Genomic DNA, 17,414 nt, shown 5'->3' with positions numbered 1-17,414 from the left:
GAGCTGAAAGCAAGGGACCGAAAAAAAAACCCCAGTCAAGAGGAAGGTTATGAAAGTACTCGATAAAAGGTCCCCAGACCTTATGGAACTTTAAATCCGAATTAAGAACAGAATAATGAATTTTTTCGAGGTCCAAGCAGGCCATAATGTCGTTAAGCCATTGAGCATGAGTGGGCGGGGCAACATCTCTCCATCTAAGGAGGATCAAGCATCTAGCCAGGAGAGAGGCAAAGGATAATATTCGGCATTTGGTCGGACTGAGACATAAATCTGTCTCGCCCCAGAAACCGAACAAAGCAATCTATGTGGTGATTCAGAATATACGATAACGTAGTGAAGACATCTTTCCAAAATTTCTCCAAGCTAGGACAGAACCAGTACATATGAATGAGAGAGGCCTCGCCCCTCTTGCATTTATCACAGAGCGGACTAATGTTAGGGTAAAATCGAGATAGTTTAGATTTAGACAAATGGGCTCTATGAACAACCAGATAGTTTTGAATTTATTTTCTATAAGGATTTCTGTGCTGGTAAAGGGCAACTCTGAAATTGAGGTCTATGAACTTCAATTTTTCACAACATTTAAGTCCCACTCATTGGGGAAAACAGAGTAACTGCAGGTCACCGCGTTCAAGTTCAAGTTTATTGTCATTCAACCACACATGTATAGAGCTAAACCCTAGGGTGCCTTGGTAGTGTGGGAATTATGGTGCAGGGCATCAGAGTTTAAAGTTCAATTCCAGCGCCATCTATAAGGAGTTTGTATGCTCTCCTTGTGGTGTGTGAGTTTCTTCCGGTTGCTCTGGTTTCCTCCCATGGTCAGAAGATGTACTGGTTAGTAGTTTGATTGGTCAATGTATATTGTCCTATGATTAGGCTAGTGTTGAGTAGGTGAGTTGCTAGGCGGTGTGGGCTTGTATGGCCGGAAGGGCCTGTTACATGCTGTATTTCTGAATAAATAAAAATATTGAATATCATTCCCTTGGGATCAAGGTGCAAAACACATTATGGGTGAGGTGGAGTAAATATTATAGACGGGGTGAGTGCAGGCAGGCTTTTTCCATTGAGCTTGGTTGACACTATAACTAGAGGTCATAGGTTAAGGTCATAAGGTTAATGTGAAATGTTTAAGGGGAACCAGAGGGGAAATGAGAGTGTCGAACAAGCTGCCAGTGAAAGAGGTGGATGCGGGTTCAATTTCAACATTTAAGAGAAGTTTAGCTAGATACATGGATGGGGGGGGTATGAAGAGCTATGGTCTGGGTTGGGTATGGATGGGCCTAGGCAGAATAATAGTCTGGCATAGATGAGACAGGCTGAGGGGCCTGTTTCTGTGCTATGGTGCTTGATAACTCTATGACTTTCTCTGTCTGTCCCTCTCATTAGACTCTGGGTGCAGGTTGATGGGGCTAGGCAGACTAGATGGGCCAAAGGGCCCATTTCTGTCCTGTGGTGTTTTATGACTCTATAGTTACATAGAGTCTCAAAGTAACATTAAGACAAATCCCTGAGTGGCATGGCCTGAAGATTGACAAGTTAAAGTAAAGTGAATCTGAATCAGGCACGTGTTCTGAAACTTGTTAACTTTGCAGCAGCAGTACATTGCAAAACATTGAAAAGGCTGAATTACAGTAAGTAGTAATTAAATAAGTAGTGCAAAAATAGAAATAAAAAAAGTGGTGAGGTAGTGTTCATGGGTTCAATGTCCATTCAGAAATTGGATGGCAGAGGGGAAGGAGCTGTTCCTGAAACATTGAGTGTGTGCCTTCAGGCTCCTGTACCTCCTTGCTGATGGTGACAACGAAAGGAGGGCATGACCTGGTGCAAGTTGTACGGTTATGTACAACAGTATAATGTTACTGACATTATCATAATAAAGCAAGCAGTCATATAAACAGCAGTAATGAAAGGTGAGAAGTGACCAACCGGTTTGTGACTGGGGCACTCAGACAGGGTGTGCTGGGTGGCAGCAGGGTGTTAGGACGTATAACAGCCTGTGTCTTCTATCTCTTTATCAGTTTTCAGTCCTTTTAATTTCTCTTATACTATATTTTCATTAACTCTAATTTCCTTCTGCAGTCCATCCTTGTTTGAACACCAACCTCCTCCCTATTTTTCAAGATAAAGTTCAGTTTTAGTTGTCATTCAACCATGCACATATATACAGCTAAATGAAGCTTCATCCCTCAGGGCCAGGGTGCAGAACATGGTATGTACAGTCACACACAGCACATAGAGTTCTGATAGAACAAATGGTCACAAAAATAATAATATTAGCCCAAGTCCCTGAGTGACATGGCCTGAAGATAGATGGTGCATGGGGTGTTGTCCTGGAGCAGTTCCTCATCTCAGCTCTTACAGCTTGAAGAGTCAGAGCTCAATTCCAGCATCACCAGTCAGGAGCTTGTACGTTCTCCCCGTGTCCACGTGCGTTTCGTCCGGGTGCTCCAGGATCCTCCCACAGTCCAAGGACGTACCAGTTCATAGGTTAGTTGGTCCTGTGATTAGGCCGGGCTTAAATCTGTGGTTTGCTGGGCGGCACAGCTCCTTGGGTTGGAAGGGTCTGTTCCATGCTATATCTCCAAATAAATAAAATAAAGAAATAAATCTTGTGTAGTGGCAGACAAAGGCAATCCAGCTTGTCTTTGCTCGTCAGTCAGTGGAATCTGCTCAGGGTCTGATGAGTCCCTTGATCTGTTACATCGAACATCCTTTGTAATTGGAACTTGAAATTAAAGCATCGCCCCCCCGTAGATTTACAACATCTTCAACATGGTTCTTTATAAAATATTAACATCTCTTCAATAACGCTTTCAATCTACACAGACTTGTTGCCTTCCACCCTCAGGGAGAAGGTATGAGAGCCTGAAAATTCACATTCAATGATTCCTGCCCCTCTACCATCAGATATCTGAACAAGCCATGGAAGTTACCTCACTGTTATTATTATCTATTATTCTGTTTTGCACCATTTATTCATTTTTATCATTCATAGCAATGTTCAAATTTACTTTATTATCAAAGTATGTGTATGTCACCGCATTCAACCCTGAGGTTCATTTTCTTGTGGGCATTCACATTAGGCTCTTGAACGAGGGGATAAATACACTTGTCTATTGAGATGTTCCCACAAACAATGATCCCACTTTAAGGACTTTTTATCGTGTTTTGTCATGCTCTCATTATTTGCAGAGTTTGTTGTCTTCTGCACTCTGGATGATATTTCACTGATCCTGTTATAATTACTATTCTATAGATTTGCGGAGTATGCCTGCAGAAAAGTGTGTCTCAGGGTTGTACATACTGACGTACAGTATATGTACTCCAATAATAAAATTCGTTTTGAACTTGAGTTACCCTTGCTGGTTCAGTGGCCTGATGGTTGAGGTTTAATAACTGTTCCTGAACCTGGTGGTGTGGAATAAGACCATAAGACAGAGAAGCAGAATTATGCCATCGAGTCTGCTCTGCCATTCCATCATGGTTGATCCCAGATCCCACTCAACCTCATACACCTGCCTTCTCGCCATATCCTTTGATGCCCTGACCGATCAGGAAAATATCAACTTCCACTTTAGGTACACACACTGACTTGGCCTCCACCACAGTCTGTAGCAGACCAGACCACAGATTCCCTACTCTCTGGCTCAAAAAAATTTGTTCTTACCTCTGTTCTACGTCACTCCTTAGTTTTGAGGCTGTGCCCTCTAATTCTAGATACCCCCACCAGAGGAAACATCCTCTCCACATCCACCCTATCTAGCCCTTTCAACATTCAGCATGCTTCACCGCGATCCCCATGCATTCTTCTAAATTCCAGTGAGTACAGGCCCAAAGCTGCCAGACTCTCCTATGTTAACCCCTCCCCTTCTGGAATCATCCTCGTGAAGCTCTTCTGGACTCTCTCCAATGACAACACATCCTTTCTGAGTAATGAGGCCCAAAACTATTCACAATACACCCAAGTGTGGCCTGACTAGTGTCTTATAAAGCCTCAGCAGTAGCTCCTTGCTTTTATATTCTGTTCCCCTCGAAACAAATGCCAATGTTGCATTCACCCTCTTTACCACAGACTCAACCTGTAAATTAACCTTCTGGGAGTCTTGCACGAGGACTCCTTAGTCCCTCTACACCTCTGGTGTTTGAACCTTCTCCCCAGTTACATAATAGTCTGCACTATTGATCCTTTTACCAAAGTGCTATAAAATACATTTCCCAACACTGTATTCCAACTGCCACCTTTTTTGCCCATTCTTCCAATTTGTCAAAGTCTTACTGAAATGATAGCACTACCTACCCCTTCACCTATATTTGTATCATCTGCAAACTTTGCCACAAAGCCATCAATTCCATTATCCAAATCATCCAAATTGATAATCCATTATCAAAATCAAGGGGAATAAAAAGTTGATGCTTCAGACTGAGACTCTTCACCAGGATTGGCTTCTTCTCTCTTCCTTTCCAGTCTTGGTAAAAAGTTTAGGCCCAAAATGTCAACTTTTAATTGCTCTCCATTGATGCTGCCTGACTTGCTGAGTTCCTCCAGTATTTTGTATGTGTTGCTCAATAAATTGTTGCCGTTTTCTCATTTATAGTCCATAACTTTTAATTATCCCAATGTTTGACTGAAAAATGGTGGAAACATTCTCAGTCCAGTGAACAGTACCCAATGGATTTTGGCTGTGAATCATTGGCTTACTTGTCAAAGAACCCAGTCTCTATCTTTTCCCACTCCCTGACTTTTCCCAATCTATAACTTTTCCCCATAACTGACTTTAAGACATAAGACCATAAGACATGGGAGCAGAATAAGGCCATTTGGTCCATTGAATCTGCTCCACTATTCCATCATGGCTGATTTAATTTTCCCTCTTGGCCCTATTTGCCTACCTTCTCCCTTGACCCTTTCAGACCCTGATAATCAAGAACCTACCAATCTCTGCCTTAAATATACCCAATGACTTTGCCTCCATGGCTGCCTCTGGCAACAAATTCCACAGATTCACCCCTCTCTGGCTAAAAAAAAATTCCTCCTTATCTCTGTTCTAAATGGATGTCCCTCTATTCTGAGACTGTGCCTTTTGGTCCTAGATTACCCCACTATAGGAAACATCCTTTCCACATTAACTCTGTCTCAGCTTTTCCCTATCCATAACTTTTCCCAATCCTTGCAAATCCTCATGACTACGTTTTAAAATCTTCAAAATCAGAGTCACTTTGTTGTCAGTATTGTTGTTTGGTGCCAATCACAGGTCAATGCCATAACAGACAACACAATAGCAACCAACAATTTGTAAGACAGTAGTGCCAACTCCAGTCCTTTCTCCAGTATTCTGTGCCCTTTCTGGATTATTGGATTCATTCAATTATGCAGCAAGGACGCAGGCCCATCGGCCCACTGAGACTGTGATGACCATTAGGTAACCAGTTATGCTAATATTAAATTAATTCCACTTTAGTCTCCTCACATTCCCATCAACCCTGTGCCTGTCTGTGGTGTTGTCTGCTAATTTCAGGATCTGGCTCAATGGCATTGCGCTGTGTGACCATTTTTTTCCTCATGAGGCTGGTTCTTATCCGTACCTGCCCACATTTGTGTGGAAAAAGTTACCTTTAAGACAGCAGCTGAGGTAATCGCTCCCAAAAAGTGGCCAGAAAATATTGTTGTTATGGTCTGTTCGAAAGTCCGCATTCCGGGTCTTGATCCAGTCCACAGACTCCAGACTCCGGGTCATGCAGCCATCCCTCCTGTCACCCTTAAACCAAATGGGATCATCTTGGCTTAAGAAGGTGCACCTGTTGCCTGTCAGCTGGCAGGTGGATATAAGGGACTCTGGGACCAAGCCCAGTTGGGGGGTTGTCCTGTTTGCTATAGTCTGAGGTATTTTGTTGGATTGGTTCTGTTTGTTCTGGCTTGGAGGGCCCATGGCTTCATCCCCAAGTTCTGTGAGTCAGCCTTGGAGTCACCCTGGACCAAGTTCCCTCCTGATTCCTTGCCTCTGTTGGGTAGCAGGCTGGACTGCCATTGCCTGGTGGAGGGACTCTGTCCCCTTCCTACCCCTCACCTCTGATGGGTTGTGCCTGCTACCTGCCCAGGTATTCTGTGTCTTGCCTGGGCCTCTGTGTTCCTGCCTGGGAGGTGGCCCTGCCCAGGAGTATGTGGCTGACCCTGAAGTCTCTTCCCCTTCCTACCCCTTGCTCCCTACGGGTTGTGCCTGCTACCTGCCCAGGTGTCCCGTGTCTTGCCTGGGCCTTTGTGTTCCTGCCTGGGAGGCGGCCCTGCCCAGGAGTTATGTGGCTGCCCAGGGGGCTCTCCAGCCTCGCCACGAACACTCTCTGAACCCCAGGATTACCTAGCATGCCTTGGTCTCCCCATCTGGTTCTATCCTTTAGTTATTCCTGTCCTGCCCCTAGTATTTCAGTGCCTGCGTCCTGCACTTGGGTCCAGCCTCCTGTCCCCTTGTGACAATTGGTCTCCAGTCTGGTGTGCTTGTGACTTCATTTGTGAAGCAGTGAGTGTGAGTTTGACACTGATCACATCTAATTTAAAAAAAAATAATTTCTGTTAGTGTGAAGGAGAGTTGGGATTAGGAAGACAGTCTGACATTTTCTGCTGACTTTCAAATGGTTCCTTCACAAGTCCTCATACAAATGGCTTTAAACAATAAATACCTATGTTGGGATGCTGTTCATCAACTATAGCTCAGCATTTAATACCAGCATTCCCACAATCCTGATTGAGAAGTTCCAGAACCTGGGCCTCTGTACCTCCCTCTGTAATTGGATCCTTGACTTCCTAACTGGAAGACCATGATCTATGTGGATTGGTGATAATATCTCCTCCTCGCTGATGATCAACACTGGTGCACCTCAGGGGTGTGTGCTTAGCCCACTACTCTACTCTCTATATACACATGACTGGGGCTAGGCATAGCTCAAGCACCATCTACAAATTTGCTGACAATACAACCATTGTTGGTAGAATCTCAGATGGTGACAAGAGGGTGTACAGGAGTGAGATATGCCAACTAGTGGAATGGTGTCACAGTAACAACCTGGCACTCAATGTCAGTAAGATGAAAGAGCTGATTGTGGACTTCAGGAAGGGTAAGATGAAGGAACACAGGCCAATCCTTATAGAGGGATCAGAGGTGGAGAGAGTGAGCAGCTTCAAGTTCCTGGGTGTCAAGATTTCTGAGGATCTAACTTGGTCCCAACATTATTGATGTAGTTATAAAGAAAGCAAGACAGTGGCTATACTTTATTAGGAGTTTGAAGTGATTTGGCATGTCAACAAATACACTCAAAAACTTCTATAGTTGTACCGTGGAGAGCATTCTGACAGGCTGCACCACTGTCTAGTATGGAAGGGCCACTGCACAGGACCAAAAGAAGCTGCAGAAGGTGTAAATCTAGTCAGCTCCATCTTGGGCACTAGCCTACAAAGTACCCAGGACATCTTCAGGGAGTGGTGTCTCAGAAAGGCAGCATCCATTATTAAGGACCTCCAGTACCCAGGGCATGCCCTTTTCTCACTGTTACCATCAGGTAGGAGGTACAGAAGCCTGATGACACACTCAGCGATTCAGAAACAGTTTTTCCCCTCTGCCATCCGGTTCCTAAATGGACATTGAAGCTTTGGACACTACCTCACTTTTTTTAATATACAGTATTTCTTTAACTGCGTGAACCTTAAGTCAGTGCTCCCCAAATTCCATCAGTATGTGGACTTTGCAACGAGGGGGGAAGAACGCATTGGACCTGGTTTACACAAACATTCCCGACGCATACCAGGCAGAGCCCCACCCCCACCTCGGATACTCAGACCACATTTCTGTTATGCTAATCCCAGCATACAGACCGCTCGTCAGGTGCTCCAGACCAGTTCAGAAGCAGGTGAAAACCTGGCCAGCAGGAGCCATCTCTGCTCTTCAAGACTGCTTTGAGCACACTGACTGGCACATGTTCAGGGAGACTGCAACCGATGGTGACTCTACCAACTGAGAGGAGTACACAGCATCAGTGACCAGCTACATCAGCAAGTGCATTGATGATGTTACTCTGTCCAAGACCATCATTATACGCGCTAACCAGAAGCCATGGATGACCGCAGAGGTGCGTGCGCTGCTGAGGACCCGTGACTCCACCTTCAGAGCAGGCGACAAGGCAGCTTTAACAACAGCAAGGGCCAAACTGTCCCGGGCCATCAGAGGGGCAAAGCACGCACGTGCCCAGCTAATCCTCAGTTACTTCCAGGACAGCAGCGACATGCGGCGCATGTGGAATGGCATCCAGGACATCACCAATTACAAGACAACATCACCTGACTGTGCAGGTGATGCCTCCCTCCCAAACGTGCTGAATAACTTCTACTCTTGTTTTGAAGTGGAAAATGACATGGTGGCGAGGAAATCCACCCCTCCTGTGAATGACCTGGTGCTGTGTCTCTCTGTGGCCAACGTGAGAAGAACCCTGTGCAGGGTCAACCCACGGAAGGCTGCTGGACCAGACAATATCCCTGGTAGAGTGCTCAGAGGATGTGCAGACCAGCTAGCAGATGTTCTCACTGACATCTTCAACATCTCCCTGAGCAGCGCCACCATTCCAACATGCTTCAAGGCTGCCACCATCGTCCCCGTGCCGAAGAAGCCTTCAGTGTCCTGCCAAAATGACTACCGTCCCATTGCACTTACATCCATCATCATGAAGCGTTTTGAGAGCCTCGTCATGAGGCATATCAAGACTCTACTGCCCCCCTCACTAGACCCCCTGCAGTTTGTGTACCGTCCCAACCGCTCAACAGATGACGCCATTGCCACCACCCTCCACCTGGCCCTAACCCACCTGGACATAAAAGACACGTAAGTTTGGATGCTGTTCATAGACTTCAGTTCAGCATTCAACACAATCATCCCTCAGAAACTGATTGGAAAGCTGAGCCTACTGGGCCTGAACACCTCCCTCTGCAACTGGATCTTAGACTTCCTGACTGGGAGACCTCAGTCAGTCCGGATCGGAAGCAGCATCTCCAACACCATCACACTGAGCACGGGGTCTCCCCAGGGCTGTGTGCTCAGTCCACTACTGTTCACTCTGCTGACCCACCACTGTGCTGCAACATACAGCTCTAACCACATCATCAAGTTTGCCAATGACACGACCATGGTGGGTCTCATCAGCAAGAACGACGAGTCAGCTTGCAGAGAGGAGGTGCAGTGGCTAACGGACTGGTGCAGAGCCAACAACCTGTCTCTGAATGTGAACAAAACAAAAGAGATGGTTGTTGACTTCAGGAGGGCACGGAGTGACCATTCCCCACTGAACATCAATGGGTCCTCGGTAGAGATCGTAAAGAGCACCTAATTTCTTGGTGTTCACCTGACCGAGAGTCTCACCTGGTCCCTCAACACCAGCTCCATAGCAAAGGAAGCCCAGCAGCATCTCTACTTTTTGCAAAGGCTGAGAAAAGTCCATCTCCCACCCCCCATCCTCATCACATTCTACAGGGGTTGTATTGAGAGCATCCTGAGCAGCTGCATCACTGACTGGTTCGGAAATTGCAGCATCTTGGATCGCAAGACCCTGCAGCGGATAGTGAGGTCAGCTGAGAAGATCATCGGGGTCTCTCTTCCTGCCATCACGGACATTTACACTACATGCTGCATCCGCAAGACAAACAGCATTATGAAGGACCCCATGCACCCCTCATACAATCTCTTCTCCCTCCTGCCGTCTGGGAAAAGACTCCGAAGCATTCGGGCTCTCACGACCAGACTATGTAACAGTTTCTTCCCCCAAGCTATCAGACTCCTCAATACCCGAAGCCTGGACTGACACCTTGCCCTATTGTCCTGTTTATTATTTATTGTAATGCCGGTACTGTTTTTGTGCACTTTATGCAGTCCTGTGTAGGTCTGTAGTCTAGTGTAGCTTTCTCTGTGTTTTTTTTTATTACGTAGTTCAGTCTAGTTTTTGTATTGTGTCATGTAACACCATGGTCTTGAAAAACAGTCTCATTTTTACTGTGTACTGTACCAGCAGTTATGGTCAAAGTGACAATAAAAGTTGTCTTGACTTGACTTGACTTCTGTTTTTGCACATTTTAATAATCTATTCAATATATGTAATTGATTTACTTTTTCATTTATTATTGTGTTTTATTTTATGTATTATTATTTTCTTTCTCTCTCTGCTTGATTATGTATTATATTAAACTGCTGCTGCTAAGTTAACAAATTTCACATCACATGCCAGTGACAATAAACCTGATTCTGATTCTGAAGCAGGAAAATGTGGTCGAACAGAGGGAAGTGCTTGACCCTGACCCTGTTCCATACGTCAGCTTCCCCCCACATTAAACAAAATCACTCCCAGGCATTCCCCATTCAGGGAATCCACCCTAACATCCAGATTCCTGCAGCGAACGGCAAGTGGTGAAAGGGGCAGATTTGTGAGGTTTGGAAGCCCACACTGCACCAGAATATGCTGCTTCTAGCTCGGCCTCTGCAGCCACCAGAGGACCCATCAATAGACAACTCTTCAGGAGAACATCATACTCGACCTTAATTATTGCACTACCAACATCCTTGTGAAACTTTTCTGCCCCCTCTCTAGTTTACTGACACCGTTCTGACCAGAACCATGCACAATACTCCCAAGTCCTAGCACTCCCTCTCTTTCTAATCTGCCCAATACTTCTAATTGTGGAATCATAGAAATGTGGAATTGATTTTGCAGTGGTGCTCTAGAGGTTCGAATTGTGGACGGCTTATCCTGAGGCATTCAGATAGGCACATGGGTTTGCAGATGGTGGAATTCTATGGACCACTGGCAGACAGAAGAGACTAGTTATGTTGAAGTTGTTTAACACATTGATGAGTCCAAATCTGTAGTATTTTGTGCAGTTCTGGTCACCTTAATACAGGAATAAAATCAATAAGATTGCAAGAGTACAGAGAAAGTTTTCAAGGATTTTGCCAGGACTTGAGGACCTGAGTTAGAGGGGAAGGTTAAATAGGTTATGACTTTATTTCCTAGACCATTGGAGAATTAGGGGACATTGATAAAGGTATACAAAATTCTGAGGGGTATAGAATGGGTAAATGTAAGCAGGTTTTTTCCACTGAGGTCGGGTGAGACTACAACTAGAAGTCAAAGGTGAAATATTTAAGGGGAAACTGAGAAGGATTGTTTTCACGCAGAGGATGGTGAAAGTGGAGAATGAGCTTCCAGCAGAAATGGTGGATGCGGGTTTGATTTCAACACTTAAAGGAAGTTTAGATAGGTGCATGGATGGGAGGGGTGTGAAAGGCTAAAGTCCAGGTGTGGGTTGATGGGGCTATACAGGATATTACAGGGCTTGATGGGCCAAAGGGCCTGTTTCTGTGCTCTGTGACTCAAGTGTAATTAAGCATCATTTAATAGGCATGAATAAAGTGCTCAGTAACAGTACAATATAAGATGCTTTTGGATAGGTACCTGAGGATAAGTTTCATGGAGGGATATGGAGGAAACACAGGAAATTGGAACTATGTGGGTGGACATTGCTGTTGGTATGGACTCATGGGGCTGAAGCCTGTGTCCATTTTGTACTGCTTGGAGTTCTAAAGTTCTCTGTCATTCATTCTTTGGGTTTTTTGTTTTGTGGATGTCTGGGAAGAGTAAGAATTTCAGGTTGTGTACTGTATACATTCTCTGATGATATTAAATTGAACCATTGACTCTCTGGCTCACTTGGCTTGACAGAACACTATGGGTCAATGGGCCTGTTCCTCTGCAGTACGTGTTCTTCTAGTTCAACCTTACAGCAAGCTGCTTGTCTATCTGACAGGTTAGCGTTAACATTTGTGTTTATAGCGTATCAGATTAAATGGATGTTTCTGCGTACAAGACTGGCTGTCGGCACAATTTCCCACTGTACAACTCTGACAGCATTGTGGAATATACATCAAGTTGGCCACATTGTGAGAGTCGATTTTCTTCCTCTACGTATGGTTTTATCTTCTTGTTTCATTCAGTTTTTCTCTTTCTAAGTGGGTAACTCCCTGACAGCAGATAGCACAGTTAGCACAATGTTTTTCAGGACAGGAGACTGGGGTTCAATTCCCGTCACTGACTGTAAGGAGATTGTACGTTCTCCCCGTGACCGCATGGGTTTCCTCAGACACTCTGGTTTTCTCCCACAGTCTTAAGATGTACTGGTTGGTGAGTTAATTGGTTGTTGTAAATTGTCCTGTGATGAGGCTAGAATTAAATCAGGGAAATGCTGGGCAGTGTGGTTCAAAGGGCCGGAAGGACTAATTTGGTGCTGTATCTCGATCAATATAATAAAATAAAAAGTGGCTACATGGGTTGGTAGGATGGTAAAGAAAGTATATGGCACACTTGTCCTTATTAGTCAAGGAATTGAGTTAGAGCCAGGAAGTTATACAAGTCATATTTAGAGATGTGTCACTTTATTAGGTACACCTGTGCACCTGCTTGTTTGTGCAAATATCTACTCAGCCAATCATGTAGCAGGAACTCGATGCATAAAAGCTTGTAGACATGGTCAAGAGGTTCAATAGTTGTTCAGACTTTACATCATAATGGTGAAGAAATGTGATCTAAGTGACTTTGACTGTGGAATGATTGTTGGTGTTTGATGGGGAGGTTTGAGTATCTCAGAAACCGTTGATCTCCTAGGATCTTCATGCACAACAATCTCTACAGAGAATGGCATGAAGAACAAAAATAAAACTCCAGTGAGTGGTGGTTCTGTGGGCAAACACATCTTGTTAACGAGAGAGGACAGGAGACTGGCCAGACTGACAGGAAGGTGATAATAATTCAAATAACTATGCTTTAGGTTCAAGCTAACAGGAAGGTAACAGCAACTTAAGTAGCCACGTGTCACAATAGTGTGCAGAAGAGCATCTCTGAACGCACAATACATTGAACCTTGAAGCAACAGAAGACCATGAACGTACACTCAGTGGCCTAATAAAGATACACAATAAAGATGCCACTGAGTGTAAGTGTTGCATTCAGCCCATGAGAGGAAGAACGTGGAGGTTTCAGAGAGTGTGCAAAGGAGGTTCACCAGGATGCTGCCTGGTCTATGAGGAGACTGGACAAGCTGTGGCTGTTTTCTCTGGAGCGGGGGAGGCTGAGTGGAGAGATGATTGAAGTTTATAAGATCTTGCGGGACATAGACAGAATAAGCCAGTATCTATCTCATGAAATGAAATGTCCAGTGTGAGAGAACATGCAGTTAAAATGAGAAGGGCAAAGTTAAAAGGTGATGAGTGAAGCAGTTTTGTTTAAGCCGAGCAGAGGGTGCATGGCTTATGCTACCAGGGGTCGTGGTACAGGCGGGCAACAAATCGACATTTAAGACACTCCTAGATAGGAACATGAATCTGCAGAGTAGGGAGGGATGTAACTGTATGGGAAAGGGCCTGTCCTGTGCTGTACTGTTTCATGTTCTAGGGAAAAAAAGGACATCAAAACGTAGTTCATGGGTTCAATGTCCATTCAAAAGTCCAATGGCCGAGGGGACGAAGCTGTTCTTGAATCCTTCAGGATTCTTTGTCTCCTTCCTGATGGTAGCAATGAGAACAAGGTTTTCATTGGTTGTGCGGGGGGGGGGGGGGGTCCTTAATGATGGACGTCTCCATTTTGAGGCGTTGCTCCTTGACGATGTCCTGGATCCTATGGAGGCCAGTCCCCATGATGGAGCTGACTAAGTTTACAACTTATTTTGATCCTATGCATTAACTACCCCCCCACCCCGAATCAGACGGTGATGCAGCCAATTAGAATGCTCTCCATAGATAGTACATCTGTAGAAATTTGCAAATCTCTTTGGTGACACACCAATTCTCCTCAAATTCTGAATGAAATACAACTGCTGTCATGCCTTCTGTGTAGCAGCATCAATATGTTGGGTCCAGGTTAGATCTCTGAGATAATGACACTCAGGAGCTTGAAATAAGACCATAAGACATAGGAGCAGAATTAGACAATTTGGCCCATCGAGTCTGCTCTGCCATTTCATCATGGCTGATCTAATTTTCCTCTCAGCCCCGTCTCCTACCTTCTTCCCGTATCCCTTCATGCCCTGACCAATCAAGAATCTTATCAACCTCTGCCTTAAATATACATAAAAACTTGGCCTCCACAGCTGCCTGTGGCAAAGAATTCCATGGATTCACCAATCTCTGGCTAAAGAAATTACTCCTCAACTCTGTTCTAAAAGAGTGCCCCTCTATTCTGAGGCTGTGTCCTTTGGTCTTAGACCAGGCATGGGCAAACTACGGCCCACGGGCCATATGCGGCCCGTTAAGCTTTTTAATCCGGCCCGCAGAACTTGATGAAATTATATTAATAAACCTTGTTAAAGTTTTTTTCCCCGCAATTCTGGCGTTTTCCCAATAGATGATGCACTCTATATACATTGACCTTTGTTGAGGTGCAGCGTATTACTCCACATTTGCGCTTTACTCTTTGTTCGGCTCAACCTATTTGTGTGAACAGGCGTTCAGCGTCATGAACATCAACAAAGCCAGCCACAGATCCAAGTTAACTGACCAACACCTCAGATCCATCCTGAGAATCGCCACAACAAAACTAAATCCAGACTTTGATGCGCTGGCTAAAAAGGGAGACCAACAACACTGTTCCCACTGAAATTAAAAATAAGTTTCTTCGTTGTGTTATGTAAAAAATGCATTTGAAAATATTTTTTTCAATAAGCCTTACATGTTACATGTCATTTCTGTTAAGTGATGGACATGAGTAGTGCGCAGGTGCACGTACGTTCTCAAAATAAAAAATGCGCTCCAGATCAAACAACGCGCTCCGCATACTGGCGCGCTGTCACTGTTCTGTCCTTGTGCTGGTTGTTGTTCGAGTTTTGGCACAGGGGACATTTGAGTAAGAAGGAGCAGGACAAGTAGACCTGCATCTCCTACCGTTTTTGAAATAAAGACAGTCAGGAGGAGAGTGATGATGATAATATCTTGAAGGATAACAGAATTTTCAGTGTTTTAAAATAATAACTGTTACTATTAAAAAAGCTGTATTTTATTCATTTAATTTTCAGTGTTTTAAAAGTCATTTCAATAAATAGCTAAATACCATGGGACTTCAAAGACAGATATTTTGTTGTAATGCATTTGTACATTTTCAATTGAAATTAAAGCACATGTTTTCTACATATCCCATGATATTTTATTTTCTCTTATGAGGTGTATTACCAAAACACTCCGTCCATCTGCTCCTGGTCCAGCCCCCCTGTCAAATTTTAGAACCCTTTGTGGCCCACAAGTCAAAAAGTTTGCCCACCCCTGTCTTAGACTCTCCCACCACAGGAAACAGCCTCTCCGCATGCACTCTATCAAGGCCTTTTGCCACTCAGTAGGTTTTGTTCACTCTTTCCACTTCTGATCCCTGTGTGAGTTCCCTCATCTTACCCTTTCTGAAGTCCACAATCTGTTCTTTGGTCTTATTGATGATAAATGTCAGCATACTCTGACACCACAGTCTGTAGCTCACTTTCAGAGATCTGTTTGTTATTTGCATTTGTCCCCCTTTGCACATTGAATATTTGTTGGCCTTTGTTATATATGGTTTTCAGAATCAGAATCAGGTTTATTATCACTGGCATGTGACGTGAAATTTGTTAACTTAGCAGCAGCAGTTCAATACAATACATTATCTAGCAGAGAGAGAAAAATAATAATAATGATCAATAAAATAAAACAATAATAATAAATAAACAAGTAAATCAATTACATATATTGAATAGATTAAAAATGTGGAAAACAGAAATATTGTATATTGTAAAAAATTGAGGTAGTGTCCAAAGCTTCAATGTCCATTTAGGAATCAGATGGCAGAGGGGAAGAAGCTGTTCCTGAATCACTGAGCGTGTGCCGTCAGGCTTCTGTATTTCCTGCCTGATGGTAACAGTGAGAAAAGGACATACCCTGGGTGTAGGAGGTCCTTAATAATGGTTGCTGTCTTTCTGAGACACCGCTCCCTGAAGATGTCCTGGGTACTTTGTAGGCTAGTGACTAAGAGGGAGGTGACTAGATTTACAACCTTCTGCAGCTTCTTTCGGTCCTGTGCAGTAGCCCCTCCATACCAGACAGTGATGCAGTCTGTCAGAATACTCTCCACAGTACAACTATAAAAGTTTTTGAGTGTATTTGTTGACATGCCAAATCGCTTCAAACTCCTAATAAGGTATAGCTACTGTCTTGCCATTTTTATAACTACATCAATATGTTGGGACCAGGTTAGATCCTCAGAGATCTTGTCACCCAGGAACTTGAAGCTGCTCACTCTCTCCACTTCTGATCCCTCTATGAGGATTGGTGTGTGTTCCTTCGTCTTACCCTTCCTGAAGTCTACAATCAGCTCTTTCACCTTACTGATGTTGAGTGCCAGGTTGTTACTGTGACACCACTCCACTAGTTGGCATATCTCACTCCTGTACACCCTCTTGTCACCATCTGAGATTCTACCAACAATGGTTGTATTGTCAGCAAATTTGTAGATGGTGCTTGAGCTATGCCTAGCCCCAGTCATGTGTATATAGAGAGTAGAGTAGTGGGCTAAGCACACACCCCTGAGGTGCACCAGTGTTGATCATCAGCGAGGAGGAGATATTATCACCAATCCACATAGATCATGGTCTTCCAGTTAGGAAGTCAAGGATCCAATTACAGAGGGAGGTACAGAGGCCCAGGTTCTGGAACTTCTCAATCAGGATTGTGGGAATGATAGTATTAAATGCTGAGCTATAGAGTCATAGACTCTATTGTATTTTTCTTATTTCCCAGTGAGTTCCTACAAGAAAAAAATCTCAAGGTTGTATGTGTACATACCCTTATAATAAATTTACTTTGAACCTTAAGTTCAAAACTTCAAAGTTCAAAGTAAATTTATTGTCAAAGTACATTTCTCTCACCATATACAGCCCTACGATTCATTTTCTTGAGGGCATACTCAATAAATCTATAGAATAAGATTGAAATTTGTTGAAGAAGTAATAAGCAGGATAGATACTTGTATTTTTAGAAGGCCTTTGACAAGGTGCCACACATGAGACTGCTTAACAAGCTACAAGCCCATGGTATTACGGGAAAGATTCCAGCATGGATAGATCAGTGGCAGATTGGCAGGAGGCAATGAGTGGGAATAAAGGAAGCCTTTTCTGGTTGGCTGCCAGTGACTAGTGGTGTTCCACAGGGGTCTGTGATGGGAGTGACAATTTTTGCGTTATATGTCAATGATTTGGATGATGGAATTCATGGCTTTGTCGCTAAATTTGCAGATGATATGAAGATAGGTAGAGGGACATGTAGTTTTGAGGAAATAGGGAGGCTACAGAGGATTTAGATAAATTTGAAGAATGGGTAATGAAG

Source organism: Hypanus sabinus, chromosome 4 (genome assembly GCF_030144855.1).
Source record: "Hypanus sabinus isolate sHypSab1 chromosome 4, sHypSab1.hap1, whole genome shotgun sequence".
NCBI classification, from domain to species: Eukaryota; Metazoa; Chordata; class Chondrichthyes; order Myliobatiformes; family Dasyatidae; genus Hypanus; species Hypanus sabinus.
This window is presented reverse-complemented; position numbering follows the sequence as displayed.